Source organism: Arvicola amphibius, chromosome 10, assembly GCF_903992535.2.
Source record: "Arvicola amphibius chromosome 10, mArvAmp1.2, whole genome shotgun sequence".
Classification (NCBI taxonomy): Eukaryota; Metazoa; Chordata; class Mammalia; order Rodentia; family Cricetidae; genus Arvicola; species Arvicola amphibius.
The window spans coordinates 2,754,447-2,771,590 of record NC_052056.1 but is presented as its reverse complement, the minus strand read 5'-3'; positions in this window follow the sequence as shown (position 1 = coordinate 2,771,590).

Here is a 17,144-nt window from a genome sequence, read left to right as displayed (position 1 = left end):
ATGCCCAGCAGTAGATGGCCAACACAAAATTAACGCAGTAGTATTTCTGGAGGATTTCTTTTTCTTTTCTTTTTTTCTTCGTTCTATAAATGCTTTGTCATTTTTTTTCTTGAAGGTCTAGACTCCAAGGCTTAAGACAAAAAATGCAGTATGTTCCAGCAGGAAATGGGTGATTGTTTACACAATTTCTGTGACTTAGCTAGTTCGGGTTCTGCCTCTTTTCCTTAGAGCGGTTTTCCAGAATAATCTTTGTGGAATATCCATTCACCTTATTATCGATCATCTCTGCTCCAGTTTTTCCTATCCAGCCTCAATGGTGGGATGGCCATTTCTGGATGTACAGAAAAGTTTATCTGCAGACAGGTTCGCCATCTTGTGGGTCCACACTGCTGGGAAACAGGATCTTCATAGCTCTCATGTCCTTCTCCCTAGAATCTTTAGTCTTCCTCTGGCCTTTGTTCTAGAATTTCACAGCACTTGGGATCCAGTCCCATCCCATGCACCTGTGCATCTGCATCCTTGGCGTCTGTGTAAGTCTCCTGGATTGTTGTTGTTTTTGTTTGTTTGGGATTTTTTTTCCTTTCCTGCCCTCTTCTCTTGCAAGTCTTTGTCTAAAGACTATGCTGCACCTTCTGGACCTGGTACCTCATGTCTTCTACTCTCTGCCTTTGTCCTCTCTGTGTCATTTAACACCGGCTTCTGATGAAGTTCTCCAGCCACACTTTCCTGTCCTTGGGTCTGCTATCTCCTCTGTCCCACGTTCCTACCCCAAAGTTCCTCTTTAGCTTGCTGGCTCTGGGCTGCAGTATCTGTCCTAACTGCTTGGCTTTAGAACAAGCGAAATCAGTGTTTTTTTTTTCTCTAAAGAAGAAAAAATATTACACTGTTTTTAGAGTTTCTCTTTGTAATTGTTATAATAAAGGACAAGAGCCAAATTTCCTTCTTTTTAAGGTAGACTATTTGTGCATGGCACCGCACATGGATTTTGTTTATCCGCTCAGCTGATGACGGATCCATGCTGAGTGTGAGCCCGTAAATGCAATGGAGTTTTGGATTGGGCTTTCCTGCTCGATAATTATAATAGTGAAGGGTTTCCCCCAAGAGCTTCTTGGCTTTCTCTGTTTTCAAATGCTCATCACCACCACCATCACCACCCCACTCCACCCCCGTGCTTGGCAAACTGTCAATCCTCAGCTGCTTGGGCTGTCTGTTCTTTTGTAGTCTGGGGAAACTCAAGAGTAGACTGGAGCTCCTACACATTTACCCAGGAGCTATTGGAGCCCCTCCACAGGAGCTGGTAAAACATGGTTTGGCTGGAGACGGTGTTAGACAGCCCCCGGCAAAACTTATTTGGGGTTTGGGGGTTTGGTTCACTTGTTTGTTTGGAGGGAAGTCCAAAGAGATGCTTCTAGTCTGCTTCCTGGCAGGCAAGTCTCGGGTCTCTGCGCTTCTGTGTGTATCTGTTCCCTGCAAGCATCCTGTTTTTCAAGTCCCATGCATAGGCTCTGTCTTCTTTTTAGAGCCGCAGTGCTGCAGCCAGCGAAGCCTGGATAGCCAGACTGGCAGAGGGTGCCGGGATTGAGACACGGAGGCTTCTTTTCAGGTGGAAGAACAGCAACATTTATTTTGCCCAGCAACCTTTTATACCTCTATTCCTTCTGTGGAGACCCACCGGCCAGAAAGAACACAAACATCCTTATCAATTACAGACCACAAAAAAGTTCCGCTGTCATTCAGGGGTAGTGAAGGCAGCTGGATCACAACAACTCCCCCAGTTTTATTTTATAATACCTTGCCTGTCATGGGGAATAGCCCTCTAATATTTCCTGTCTTAGGTAGCATCCTGTCCCCAAAGTACTGCCCGTCCGTGGCTACCCAGACTCATAGCCTTAAACGCAAGACTGACAGCACCAACGAGCCAGACCATCACTGCAACCATCTAGCATGCACTAACTGGGTGGTAAAATTAACAAAAGCAGTATTCCAAACCCCTCTCATATGATGGTTGAGTTCCATAACAGTAGCAGAGGCATGCAATACAGTGCCATGAGTAACACACATAACATGATAAACTGTTGAAAAGTCCAAAGATCATCCACTTGTTCCTGAACCAGAGCTACTTGTTGGTTTAAGGTCCATATGCCCAACTGAATATGTCCAAAGCATTGCTGACTCTTTTCAGCAAGCTGGTTGACAGACCACAAGGAAGTTCTGCTGTCAGTCAGGGGGAGTGAGGGCAACTGTATCAAAACACTGCAGTGATCAGCACCATGAAGAGCATTGCTCTGCAGGATGCTGGGTACGTATCAGTCAAAAGTTCAGCCTCTGGCAGCTGCCATTTCTCTTCTAGAACCACTCATGGCCAAAGAGCTGCCCAGAATAGCTTCTAAGAACAGAAAGTTGCCGGACCTATGGCTTTAACTATCATATTCAGCAACCCATGGAGGCTCACCTGAAGAGAGCAGCATCTAAACCAACATCACAGTGTATCTCTCTGGGAACTCCAAGCAGCCAAGGACCAGACCCCAGGTGAGGGCTCGTGAGTGGCAGGTTAGGAGCTGCCTCTGTGGGAACAGATGACCCAGGCATATGAAAGCCATACAAGGGGGTCTATGAAATGTCAGTTCTGGAGGCTGGGAGGGTACCTTGAAAGGGACCCGTATCCCTTCCCATCCTTTACAGCTGGGTCATCTCAGGGAGATGAAAACAGCCCTGCAGAGGAGATGGGTGGGGATGGGCACTGTGCAGCCCCTGATTCAGAATGTAATCTTATTTGAACACAGGGTCATTGGCACGAATGGGCTAAGGTTAGGTCACGATGGTGTAGAGTCACTAGTGTCTTGTAAGAAGGGAGCAGGAGAGAGATCAGCACAGGGGAGAGGGGAACTGTGAGGTGACCACAGTGGAGAGCACAGAGATGCACACACAAGCCAAGGGACACCTGGGATCCTGGCAACAGCAGATGTTCAGAGAGCTTTTGAAGGACCCCTCCCCGAGAGCCTTTAGAGATGCATGGCCCCGCCTGCTCCTGGACCTCATCTGGACTTCTGAGACTGTGGGCGACCCGTTTCTGTCGCTGATGTCACCGCAGCCCTGGGAAAGTGAACACAGTACTCCTTTGTTTTAAGTCAGAACTTTAGGTTCAGCCGTGCCGTGCCCAGGGCCATTTATTCTTATCCTTATTTGGACTGTGTTTGCAGTCCACACCGTGTGGACACTCGCATTTCAATGTGCTAAAGCCTTATTGTCCAGCAATTCCAGCTGCAGAGACCTCAGTGTGGGTGATAGGGTGTGTGTGTGTGCGTGTGCGTGTGTGTGTGTGTGTGTGTGTGTATGTGTGTGTGTGTGGTCTTTACGTTTCCTTCCACATCTCTGGCCCTGCTACCGTGAGGAATCGATGTGGATGTGGGAAAGGAAGAGGCTACCCTGAGTGGGCTGAGAGACAAGGGCGACTCTTAATTGTCTGCGTGACAAGACAGGGACGAGAGGGAGAAGAGGCTCCTGTTCAAACTGAAACTGTCAGCTGTCCCTATGATGAACAAGAAGGAAAGAAAGCTCAGGTCTTGCTCACTCCCACAAGTTGTAAAGACAGCTGTGCAAGGCATACTTAGTAACACTAGAAGGCTGTCTGTCTGTCTGCACATCTACCTCCAGGCACCAACCCCCAGAACTAGCAATTTCCTGGTAAGTGTCCTGAAAGTGATGCCCACTGCCACTGTGTGTGTGTGTGTGTGTGTGTGTGTGTGTGTGTGCAGATGCGTGTGTGCGTGTGTGTGTGCAGATGCATGTGTGTGTGCAGATGCGTGTGTGTGCAGATGTATGTGTGTGCAGATGCGTGTGTGTGCAGATGTATGTGTGTGCAAATGCATGTGTGTGTGCAGATGCATGTGTGTGAGTGTGCACATATGTGTGAATGTGCACATATGTGTGAGTGTGCACGTGTGTGTGAATGTGCGCGTGTGTGAGTGTGCGTGCGTGCATGTGCAGATGCATGTGTGTGTGTGCAGATGCAAGTGTGTGGGGGGGTACGCCTCAGACACTGTCTCTCCTTTGCTCTCTCCCTGTCTCTGTCTCTCTCTCCTTTCACATATTTTTTCTTTGTCAGTGACATGGAACTTACCAACTAGGCTAGGCTGGCTTGTCCGTGAGGCTGGGGACCCCTTTGTCTACACCTCCCCAGCACCGGGAATACAGAATTACAGTGCAGTCCCTGGATATTTTTTCTTTTTAACGTTCTGGGGACCGGATGCATGCTTGCCAGGCAAGCACCTTACTGACCGAGCTATCTCCACAACCTGTGATTTCACTTCACTTCGAAATCACCACGTCAGGTGACTTGGGCTTCCAACACTCGCATGTGACGGGTGTCTCACATACCAGCTGCTCCGGTTGATCTCAGAAGTGATTTGGAGGAGTTGGTTGCTCTGGGGGCCGAGGTGATGATAACTTTCCAACCAGCCTGGGGAAGGGACACCCATTTCCATGTGTGGTTCGAAACACGCCACAGAAGCTGCACAGCAAGAGACATGAGGACACAAGACCATGTCAAGGCTGAGGTCTGTCACTGTACGCCTGGGAAGTGTCACTTTCACAGCTGGGGGAAGGTGACAGGGCAGGAGGCCAGCTCCGAGTCCACAGTCACGCACACTGAGAACCGCTGCCGTGAAGGGGCCTGAACAGTGGCTGGGCGTTCTGTGTTTGTATCTTAAGCTTTGCAGGAGGAAGGCCTAATACGGACACTTCAAGCATGGCTGATCTATAGCTCAACTGCTAAATCTTGAAATTTGAGGAGGAAAATCATAACAGAAGCCAGTAAGGCAGCAGAAAGGAGGTGAAAACCAAACACCAGAAACGTTCTCTCCTCGCCGAGCATAAATGATCTTGAGATTCAGTGACCTCCTTCACGCTCAGAGAAAAATGTTCTAGACAATTTAGACATTTTAAAGAGCAGAATTGGCTTCCTCTCATGTCAGAGGTGTTCAGCCTGGGCTCATTTTGGCCTCCTCCCCCAGGGGGCATTGGACAACACCAAGAACATCTTCAACGGTCACAACTAAGAGGCGTGTGTGTGAGGGAGAAGCTGCTGATAGTGACAGGTAGGCCGGAAGGCCTGCTGAACATCCTGCAGGGCCCAGGACAGCCCTTCAGGAAAGAACCAGTGAGCTCCGAAGGTCCCGTGCATTGAGGTTGAGAAACATAGTGCTGGAGATGCCTCCCCCAGGGACCGTTGTGTGTGTGTCTTGTGCCCTATTTAATTAACCACTTCCGCCACAAAAGCAGATGTGAAAATCTTGAACAAGATCAATCTGTCCACGTAGAACTGAAACAAGCCTCAGTAGTAACACCCAGAACACACAGCAGATCTTCTCAGCTGGCAAGAGATGACTTCAGCCCCTAGAGGGGAGGGCAGGGCTCACCCTGCTAAGCCAGGCACCATCCTGGCTTCACAGAAAGCCTGCTGACAGCTCAGAGATGGAGTTCTAAGCCTAGGCAAGAGTACATGATAAAGGAAAGACATAAGAGCCTAAATTCTACTGTGGTTGGTTGCTCAGTAAGACACACACATTCCAACACCTTAGGAATAGAATCCAGCTCAAATATGAGGGGAAAAAAATTCCTCTCTTTCACTGAGCACCCCCCAACTCACGTTAGTTTTCCTACATGTTTGTCTTCTCCCACTCCGTTCCCAGCCCACCTCCAGCTCAAACAGGCAGCAACAGAGTTCTCGCTCCCCACCGCTCAGCTTCACAAACGCCAGGTATCCTGTTACCTCACATCTACCCTGAAAGTTACCACTGTCTTCATAGGCCCAGATGCTTTCAAAGCCCACCAGGGAGGCAGAAGAATCCAAAACATCCCAAAGAAAGCAACATCGCGTACACAAACTGTTTATGTAAGGGCAGGTGGAATAGACGGTGGGTGAGCTAGGGATTGCAGCAACACATTCACCTTGGCCTCCGAAAAATCCTTGCAGTAACCACAAGATGAGAGATGGCCAAGTTCTGGCTGCCGAAGCCTAGGCCAGAAAAAGGCCACTGCCTACAGCACGAGATTCAGGAAGGGCACAAATGTCCCTCTGAGATTTGTTTTGGTTTTTTTGGGGGGTCAATCCAAGTGCTCCTTGCTGCTTGCCTTGCTCTGCCAGGGTGCATCTGTCTTCTCACAAGTGACGACCTCAACTTAATGCCGAGACCTTGCTAAGCAGGCCACGATCAAATATGAGGCGATAAAGTCCTCGGACTAATGAGGGTTTCCCCGAGAACGCTTAGCTCTGCCCTGCACATCTTCATCAGACACAAGAACACTGCTGAGTCCCATTTAATTTTTAAGTTATCATAAATGAAATAATCAGCTCTTATTAATGACCCTAATTATTCAGCTCCTATTTTTAAATGCTGGTCTTTCAGCATGCTCCAAGTGGGTGGATTTAATTAGGCCTAATTGTAGACACGTCACAGCCAAATGTACGCCCTACCTGAATGATTAACAGGTCTTGGAATCTAGTTTACTAAATAGGAGGTTTGGCATGGGAGGCTGGTGTCTATCAAGCCTGAACACATCACATAAATGGATCTTCTGATAACTCTAATGTGAGATTGTTGTTTAATAAAACAGTCAGTCAGGACACATCCTGAGACCTGAATCCTCAGAGTCATAGTGTTTGCTTAACACTCGAAGATGAAATGTCCTGCTCTTCTTCTGGATTTGGAGTCCCAGCTGCTGCCTTCTACCACGGCAAGCTGATTTTATCATGAAAGAGGCTCTAATCCCGTGTAAAAACAAACACAGGAGCCAGCCACCTTCTGTAAGAATGATTGCTCCCCTCGGTCTCCTGCTGGAAATCAGCATCATATCGCTGAGCACACACTCAGTGTCCTTAGCCAGCTAGATCTCACCCGATTCTCCAGGACCTTCCTACGTGTGAGAAGTCAGTCCTCTGCAAGGCAATCTGGCCGGCAGGAGAATCCCCGGGAAGAGCTGACTTCAGCATCAGTCACTGGTGATTTCACCAGTAGGAACCTAGCTTGTGCACATCTGCCTTTCCTGTGTAAACCATCGCCCCCACCCCCAACTCCACCAGTCCAGGTGGGTGGGGCAAACCACTCAGCCAATGAGGGGTCACCACAACAAATACACCCATGGCTCAGCTGGCCACCTCCAAGGCCCCCTGGTACTCCGTGTTGTACCCTCCACACCCATAGATGGTTTGAAGTTACTCCCAGGGTTTTTCAGAGATTGTCTTCCTGCCCTAACACTGGCCACCTTCGGTGGTTGATGTGGGGGGCTGGGAATGTAACAAAGTATCCTTGGAGAGCATGAGCGGAGATGGCTCCATAGGAAAGTGCATGCCTTGAGCACAAGGGACTAAGCTTGATCCCTTTGTGAAAATCCAGGTACAAGCAGCATGCATCTGTCATCCCAACACTGGAGAGGCAGAGGCAAGCAGACCCTGGGGCTCTCTGGCCAGCTAACTTTGAGCTCCGGGGCAGTGAGAGGCTGTCTCTAAAAATGAGGGTGGAGAGCAAATGTGGAGAAAGATGCTTACTGTTGGCCTTCAGTCTCTACACACATGCAGACACATACATCTACATCATACATGTACAGCACACACACACATACACACACACAACCAGGCATGATGCCATGCATGTGTAATCCCAACACCGGGGAAACACAGACAGAATATATCTCATGATCACCAGCTGCCCAGCCTAGCCCTAGTGGGCTCCAGGCCAGTGAGAGACATTGTTTCAAAACAACAAGGTATACAGAGCCTGAGAAATGAGACCCAAGGTTGTCCTCTGGCTTACACACACACACACACACACACACACACACACACACATTGGGGGAGAGTCACAATCATGAGAGAATTAATCTGAACACTATTGGAATGTGTGGCGCACCTAGCAATCCCATCAGGGCCTCATGGACTCGTGCAAATCTAGCAGTGAGAAACTAAATTACCTGTGCAGAAAGCACTCTCGGCAGGATCATTTTGTCTGTCCTGACCCCATTCTTTGTGTGGCCAGGATGCTCTGTGACGCAGAAGAACCGGCAGTGATAGAGCCAAAACTATCCCGTCCCGTGTGGTCTAGCCAGGCCCTACCTTCCAGATAACCTGAAAAGGCTGTCTGCAAAGTCAGAGGTCAGGAGGTCAGGAAGTTCTCTTCCGTGAGCAGACATGACCGTGAGGTATTTGCTCACCCAGCACAGTTGACAGGGATGAAGTATAAGGAGAGATTAGACGTTTGTGGTTTTAAATAAACACTGGTAAAATGGTTCTCCCATCATAAATACTAAGTGTATATTCAAGAAAGGGTCCCTTTTCAAGGATCTGAGTATGATTTCCAGGTTAGAATTTTACATTATTACACTGCAAAGCCAAAGTCACCGTATTCTTCCACGCTACCAAATATTCTGAACAGGTAGAGTGATGTGGGATTCCTCTCTGTATGCTGTGAATGTGTTTTATTACAATTGGTTAAAGAAGCTCCTTGGCCTATGGCAGGGCAGAATATAGCAAGGTAGGATATCCAAGCAGAGACAGAGGAGGAATAAGGAGGGGTCAAAGAGACACCATGTAGCTGCCAAAGGAGAAAGACACCAGAACCTTGCCGGTAAGCCACAGCCTCATAGCAATACACAGATTAATAGAAATGGGTTAATTTAAGATGTAAGGGCTAGCTAGGAACACACCTAGCCATTGGCCAAAGACTTTGTACTTAATACAAGCCTCTGTGTATTTCTCTGGGACCGAATGGCTGCAGGACCAAGTGGGACAGAGACTTCTGTCTACAGCACAGCTAGCCAGCAGACTCTCAGGGTCCCTCCACACCTAACACCAGCTCCAACGGTGGTTGGCACGGCCAAGTCTCTCGGTGCTTATTAACAGACAAATGTGGGAAGCATCCTGTGACATTAACCCTCCAATCTTGCCCAGGACTCAAAGATGAATAAAATGATGGAGCAACCAGTGGAACAGTTCAGTGAGAAGGGGGACTGACATCACAGCGGGAACCCACACTCTCTAGGAGAATCTGAAGTCATAATTTTCAGATGAAACTCTTGCTCCACTGGTTCTGGTTCTCGGAAGCCAAGTTCCCCATTATTATGTTGAAGACTCCCTCTAGTTGCCATTTTCCCAGAAACTAAGCTGAAAAGCAACTTGCTGTGGCCTCCAGACCTAGCGCAGCTACACCATGATGGAAGTACCAGGCAAGTCATAAAACTCAGGTATACAGAAAGTACCACTTGCCAGAATGAAAACGAAGACCCAACCCATCAAAGTCTGTAGTTCTGGGAAAGTATAAACGTCCTGGGCCTTTTGGCCTCTGTAGTTCTGCTCTGGGTAACTTCTTGCTGCTTGTTCTTGCTGACTGAGGTGGGTCAACCCATGATGGGGTATTGTGTTTAAAAGTTCATGCTGGGAAAGGTTAGGGGCTGCACTGGGATCCTGAACACCCAAGCATGGTTGTCAATTGGCTAATAAAGACTTTTTATTGGCTTATGCCTGTGTCTGATTAGTCTTCTCTGGTGGATACCCCCACAAGACTTTCAGTTTCTCTCCCTTCTGCAGCTGCTGCAGCCGCCAGCCTGGTTCCGAAGACAACTCTGAGTTACTTTCATCTGGGTCACTACCACCCGAGACTCCTGTAGCTGTGTAGCATGGAGCTCCCACCCTTCTAGAAACCTACCAAGGGCTATCTTCATCTCTCCAGAACTGAAGGGCCTGATTCTCCCTCCAGCACCTCCCTCTATCATGCTGTTCGTGAAGATTACTTCTCCTAATGTAGCTCTTCTTCCTCTTCTGACCATCACCACAGCTGTCTGGGGCCATGCTACTGTTGATCTCCTAATGAAGCTTTTCCAGGGGGTAATTTGTCTCCAGTTCCTTTCTCCTCAATCACACATGGACCTTTGATTTGTGTCTACCATCCATTCAAAGTAATCTCACCTCAGGTGGACTTAACTCAGAACACAGCCTGTCCTCTTAAAATGTGGGTTGCAGCCCATGCAGAATTGCATAACTGAATGTGGGCTCCACAGAAAATTTGGCAGTGGTAAAAAGGTTTTGAACACACAAACCAAAAATTAATGCAAAAGTCAAATAACACGTAATGAGTCCAAGGTATTTCTGGGTCACTCGCCAGGTGGCTTCCCTGCAGCCAGAGTTATGAGCACACAGTAGGTGCACTGAGCACACTGTGCACACCCTCAGGCTGTACAAGCCCAGTGAGCAGTCCCAAAGCACCTCAGCTCAGCTCCAGACCACTATGTGCTGTGTCTGAGGCTCGATTCTTAACACAGCTGTTTGAGCTGCTGATTTGAGCCTCATTAAAGAAAAAGCATTCAATTAATTAATTAATTTACTTTTGCCTTGGGATTAGGACAGGTTTCAGACCATTTCTGAAATGTTCCTAAACATACATCTCCCATTTTGTTCTATGTAAATCTACAAAGCAGAATTTACAGCATAAATGATTAAAATCAACATATCAACCTTGTTTAGGATACCTGACTATATTCTACACCCCATAACATAAACTATTCATCCAGGATTTAATTCCTGATGTAAAATTAACCAAGCATGGCCATTAAACCAGTACAAGATTTTGCTTTTGTCTTTTTAATGATAAAATTATATGTATACTGAAGAATGGTTTTAAAATTAGTTTTGATAAGTTATCAATATATGTTTGGTTATGTACCTATTTTATATATTTGAGGTTAGAAACAATCAGTGAAGCCAGACATGGTGGCTACGCACACCTTTAACCCCAGCACTCTGGAGGCAGAGGCAGGCATATCTCTGAGTCTGAGGTCAACCTGATCTACAGAGCGAGTTCCAGGACAGACAGGACTACACAGAGAAACCCTGTCTCAAAAAACAAACAAAAATTTCTTGAGTGAAACGGGGTCACAGGATGTGATGGTTTGAAAGAAAATTGACCCCAAAGGGAGTGACACTGTTAGGATGTGTGGCCTTGTTGGAGGAAGTGTGTCACTGTGGAGGCGGGCTTTGAGGTCTCATATATGCTCAAGCCACACCTAGTGAGACAGACCACTTCCTGTTGCCTGCAAGTCAAGATGTAGGACACTCGACTACTTCTCCAGCACCATGTCTGCCTGCACGCCACCACGTTGCACTATGATGATAATGGACTAAACCTCTAAGAATGTAAGCCACCACAATTAAATGTTTTTCCTTTATAAGAGTTACTGTGGTCATGGTGTCTCTTCACAGCAATGGAAACTCTAACTACAACACAGGTTGAAAAGCTTGTGATATTTTGATATAAATGACCCCAGGAAAAGCGGTCCATGGATGCTATGACCCTCAGTCTGGATTGTCAACTTGACAGGGTTTGAGATCACTATGGAAATGAACCTATGCGCATGTCTGTAAGTGGGAAGACACACTGTCAATGTGTTGTCAATGTGCTGGGTCCTAGACTGAGAGGAAAGGAGACAGTGAACTGGGCAGAGAGCCTGCAGCTCTCTCTCTCTCTTCTTCCTTCTGTGGGTGCACACTGATCCACTGCCCCACAGTCCTGCTGCCATGACCCCTCACCATAATGGACAGAACCCTTAAACTATGAGCCCAAACAAGCCCTTCCTTCTTTTTTCCTTCCTCCCTCCTTCCCTCCCTTCCTTCCTCCTTTGAGATGATTTTGTTGGATATTATGTACCAGCAATGGGAAAGGTCACTGAGATGGGAACATAAACCACGAGTCATTTCACCGAGAAAAGATGACTTCACAATTTATCCCAAGCAGATGAAGTCTCTTTAGGCATGGACACAGGATTAATAGAATTGAACAGAACTGAATTGCCTGCCATCAAAGCCTGCGTAGAGAAGGAGGAGAAAATGAGTGAAGGCAAGGGTCACGGGGGTCCCCAACAGGACCCTAGTGCTCCACCTCCCTAAGAGTAGGTGCTCCACCTGCAGGCAGTGGGGCCCCACAGTACAGCAACTAGAGCCCTCCTGCTCTCATTCCCAGCGTCTCCATGACCACGCTCATAGCTGAGCATCTTCCAGACACATGTTGTTGTGGGGAATTTGAACTGTGAATTTGTTGCAAGCCAGAATCACCTTGGAAGGGGGTCACAACAAGATTTGTCTAGATCAGGCTGGCCTGTGGATATGCCTATGTGAGTCCTCTTGATTGTTAACGGAGGTAGGTAGGCCCACCCTGAATGTGGGAGACACCATCCCTTGGGTCGACCCTGGTCTGTCTGTGGGAGAGTGGAGGAAACCACTGACCGCTCAGTGCTGGGTTTTAAGCACAAGCAAGCAGGCAGAGGCAGGGGCGTCTGCTCTCTCTGTTCTTTTTTTTTTTCTCATTTTTTTTTATTAAAGATTTCCATCTCCTCCCCTCCTCCTCCCCCTGCCCTCTCCACTCCACCCCTCTCCAAGACAAAGAGCCATCAGGGTTCCCTTCACTATGTTAAGTCCAAGGTCCTCCCAGCTCCCCCTAAGTCCAGGAAGGTGAGCAACCAAACTGACAAGGCTCACAGTGAGCCCGTCCATGCTGTAGAGTTCCTGCTCATTGCCGTTGTCCTTGGTTTCTCAGTCCTCCTCCTCCGTCAGCCACATTCAGAGAGTCCGGTTTGGTCCCCTGTTCCATCAGTCCCATTCTAACAGGACTTGGTGGTCTCCCGTTAGATCTGTCCCACCGGTTGGGAATATAGGAAGGGTGGATATGGGAACAAGGAATTATATATCTTAGTTAAGGGAGCCATTCTAGGGTTGGCAGAGACTTGACTCTAGAGGGGTTCCCAGGTGTCCAGGAAGATGCCCCCAGCTGAGGAGAGGGTGCCAGAAATGTCCAGATCCTATTGCCATACTCATGAATATCTTGCACATCACCATAGAACCTTCACCTGGCGTTGGATGGAGAAAATGACAGAGCCCCACATAGGAGCACCGGACTGTTCTCTCTGTTCTTGACTGTGGATGTGGTTGTGGATGATGCCGCTTGAGCAGCTGACTTGACGTCTCCACAACGATGGGCTGTAATCTGAAACTGCAAACTAAACAAACCCTTCTCACCCAAGGTGCTTTTCAGAGTGTTTTTTTACCACACACCAGAAATGAAAGCAAAGCACACGTGGAGCATGGTTTCGCTTCCAGTGTCCCTCCTGCCACCCACCTTCCGTATTCAACGCCTGGTCATGGCTTGGCTGCATAGTGCCGCTACGCCCCAGCTTTCCCTAATCACTTCCAGTTTGCCTTGCCCCCTCTCTCTGAGCCAAGACAATGGTTGTCTAAATTACACATGCCTGAGTGCGCAAGTCCCAGCCTTCACACAAGTGAAGTGAGTAATCCCATTACCAACCTCAGAAGCCAGTCGGCTCCCTTCCTACAACCATCTTGTAGCCCTCGTAGTAAATATGAGTCATTAGCCCATCCATCACAACAATAGCATGACTCACACATTAGGAAAGGCGGGGGGCGGGGCCTGGGGGGAGCTTGCTTTGCATACGCAACAATGTAAGGTTTACAAATTTCTGGGATTTAACCTCATTGGGAAGGGAGCAGGGAAGAAATGAATTCCACATTTTCTAAGTGATTCATACAAATCCCACAGCATTCAGCATCTGCATGGGCTAATCTCCAAGGACTCGGTGTAAATGGTTATTGATATAGATGTGCTTTTAAGCAAGAACAGATGTTTTAGATCAAAATGTTTAAAAGAGAGAGAGAGAGAGAAAGGAAGGAAGGAAAAAAAGCACATAAAGCGACCAAGTTCAAAGACATCTTGGCTTCGTTTCTTTCTCCCTAGGGTGACTCCTCACGAGAAATGACAGAGAAGGCTGGAAGAGAAAACCTTCTGTTTTGCAATTAAAAAGTCAGCAGAGCCACGGGCACAGGTGTGGCAGCCTTGCACCGGCCAGGAGGCGTGCTCTTGCCTACCCAGCGTGGCTTCGGAGGCCTGGGCCGTGATATGTTCTATTACTCATACATTCCCATGGCAGTCATTGATTTATTTGAACACTCCTCTGCTTGGACCTCCTTGGAATATTATTTCAAGGAATACTCAGTGGGAGGCGTTAGGAAATAAGTCACAGGGATCTAGAGGCCGGTTGAGCTGGCATCGATGATGTGTTTTCTATGCTGTAGTAGATGCCTTTTTGCTTACACTCAACTCAGGGAAGAATCTCAACCTTCAGAGGCCCTACTCATGGCCCTTTTTATACAGACAAATGTTGTCCACACTCTAGCCAAAGCAGGCCTTCCCTCCTCACCCTGAAGCAGCTGTCCATGCTGGGAGGTAGAATGTACTGGAAAGCAAGCTAGCCAGCCCACAGCCCTGCCATTCTGATCCATGGCGGGAACAGGCGGGGAGAAGTAGAGCACTCAGACCAGGAGCACAGGCTTTTGCTGACAGTAACCAAGCCATGGTCACAGCAGCCAACAGAACGCTGAGACAGAAAACTCAGATACTGGGTCAAGAAGCCAAAAGCTCTGGAATTTGGTTCTTCAGCTATCTGGTAAGGAAATCAAACAGAGCCCTAAGTGTGATCACCCGAGGACGCTATACACGCCCTCCGTACGTGTTAACCCAGAAGCACGTCACTGTTGTGTCAGGACACCAGAACAGTTGGTGACCTCAAGGTTTGGTCTCCATGCTTCCAGACATCTGTGACTATTGGGGCAAATGTCATGTCAGTCAAATGTTCAGAGGAGGCCACAGATGGCGCTCAGCATTCGTGGGCCTGGGGCAGAGAGACGGGTGATTCTACATCGTCTTCCCGGGCACACAAGAAGCCTACATTTTCTAGCCTCCTTGGAGCAGCTACCTTGTTCATCCCCTTGGGTTCTGGTCATAAAGCTCCCGCATTGACCTTTGACACAGTTCTTTTCCACTTTGTGACATTCCCTGTGGTCACGTAGTGAAGTTGAGATGACAGAACCCTGGGTTACCACACAGAGAAAGCCCAGGAGAGCGGCCAGGTGTTCCAGGTGTGCACAAGTGGCCCAGTGTCTTTGTTAAGACACCATGATACTGAGATGGTTTCTTACAACAGTAAGTGTCTATATTATCTTAATTCACAATCTAGTTTGGGGAGTCACAAGTGGCCGCTGAAAACGGGTGCTTTCAATTCATTGGTTTTCTGGGCATTTTCCTGACCAACCATGCAGTTCAAAACCAGCACCAAAGAATCTCAGCTGGGAAGGCAAAGAGAAGCTGGAACGAAAGGGGCCGCATGAGTTCTCCTGGGGCCTCCACCTCCATGGGGTCGCTGGGGTGGAAAGAACCAGAAAGGTTGTCCATGTTGCTTTCCAATTCTCAGCACAGTTATAATTAGAACACTCTAGAGGGGGTCTCTCCCTTATTCCTAAATGTACCAGAGAATGAAATTACACAGGCCAGCCGAGCAACTTGGTGACTGGGTAGGTGGGGGTCCCTCCCGAAGGCTTATTGCGGCTCCTATTTCGTTCTTTTTGTCTTTTTTGCCGTCAACACTGAGCATTTGGGTTACTTTAGTCACTGTGGTCACATCAATCCCCAGTCATCTCTTCATTCTATTGTCGGGGTAAGACCACACATGACTTTCTGATTGGTTTGTCCTCTGTCGTGATTCCTAACTCTTAGGAATGGGGGTGGATACCAAGGCTGTCTCCGCACTGACCAAAGAAGAGACAGAAAATCACCAGCAGGGTATTGTTGTGTGTTCAATGAATGAGCAAGATTTGGTGAGGAGGGAGGTATGAGCTCTGATGTGGGGGAAGGGCCAGGAGGGAGGTATGAGCTCTGATGTGGGGGAGGGGCCAGGAGGGAGGTGTGAGCTCTGATGTGGGGGAGGGGCCAGGAGGGAGGTGTGAGCTCTGACATGGGGGCGGGGCCAGGAGGGAGGTGTGAGCTCTGATGTGGGGGTGGGGTCTGGAAGGAGGTATGAGCTCTGACGTGGGGGCGAGGTCTAGAGGGAGGTGTGAGCTCTGATGTGGAGGTGTGTCTTAGAGTTTCTATTGCCATGAAGAGACACCACGACCAAGGCAACTCTTACAAAGGAAAACATTTAACTGAGGCAGCAGCTTACAGTTTCAGAGGTTCAGTCCATTAACATCATGGGCAGTGCCCAGGCAGACATAATGCTGGAAAATGTTGTAGGAAGCCACTTGTTTTTCCCAGCTGCTTAACCCCAAAATAACCACACAGAAAATGTATTAATTAAATCACTGCTTGGCCTTTTAATCTAGCTTCTCATTGGCTACCTCTTACATCTTAATTTAATCCATCTCTATTAATCTGTGTATCGCCACATGGCTATGGCTTACTGGCAAGGTTCCATCCAGTGTCTGTCTTCGGGCACACAGCAGGTCTATGTTGTCATTAAGCAAGTTGTAACACTCTGCTCACAAACCCCACTGAAATGCTCTGTAGCCAGACCTCCTGAAAGAGTCAGAGCCATTCATGCTGACGAACCAGGATGCTGCCGTTTTGAAACCACACATTTTTTCTGCTACTGCTGAATCAGGAAAACCTCTCTTAAAGGAGCTGCAGCATGCTGCCAGCAAGCAGAGCCCATCTGAAAAAAAGTGTCTTAACTTTTTTTTTTAGTGTCTAGAATTCCTTTCTAAGCCCTCAGGGTTGTTTTTTTTTTTTTTGTGGATTTAACTGGCACCCAATGAAGCACCAGTTTGTAGTAAGAGGGTTTTTGTTTGTTCCTGGCTGTTCAACCCCAAAATAATCACACAGAAAATATATTAATTAAATCATTGCTTGGCATATTAGCTCCAGATTCTTATTGGTTAGCTCTTACATCTTAATTTAACCCATTTCTTTTAATCTGTGCATCACCATGTGACTATGGTTTACCGGCAAGGTTCCATCCTGTGTCAGTCTCTGGCAGGGCTACATAGCTTCTCTGACTCCACCTTCTTTCTCCCAGCATTCAGTTTAGTTTTCCCTGCCTAGCTCTGCTCTACCCTATCACAGGCTCAAAACAGCTTCTTTATTCATTAACCAATAAAAGCAGCACATATACAGAAGGACCTCCCACACCAGGATAAGGAGCTGAGAGTTCTGTATCTTGGTTTTCAGGCAACAGGAAGTGAGCTGAGGCACTGGGCAGTATCTTGAGCATATATGAGAGACCCAAGAGTCTGCCTCCACAGTGACACACTTTCTCCA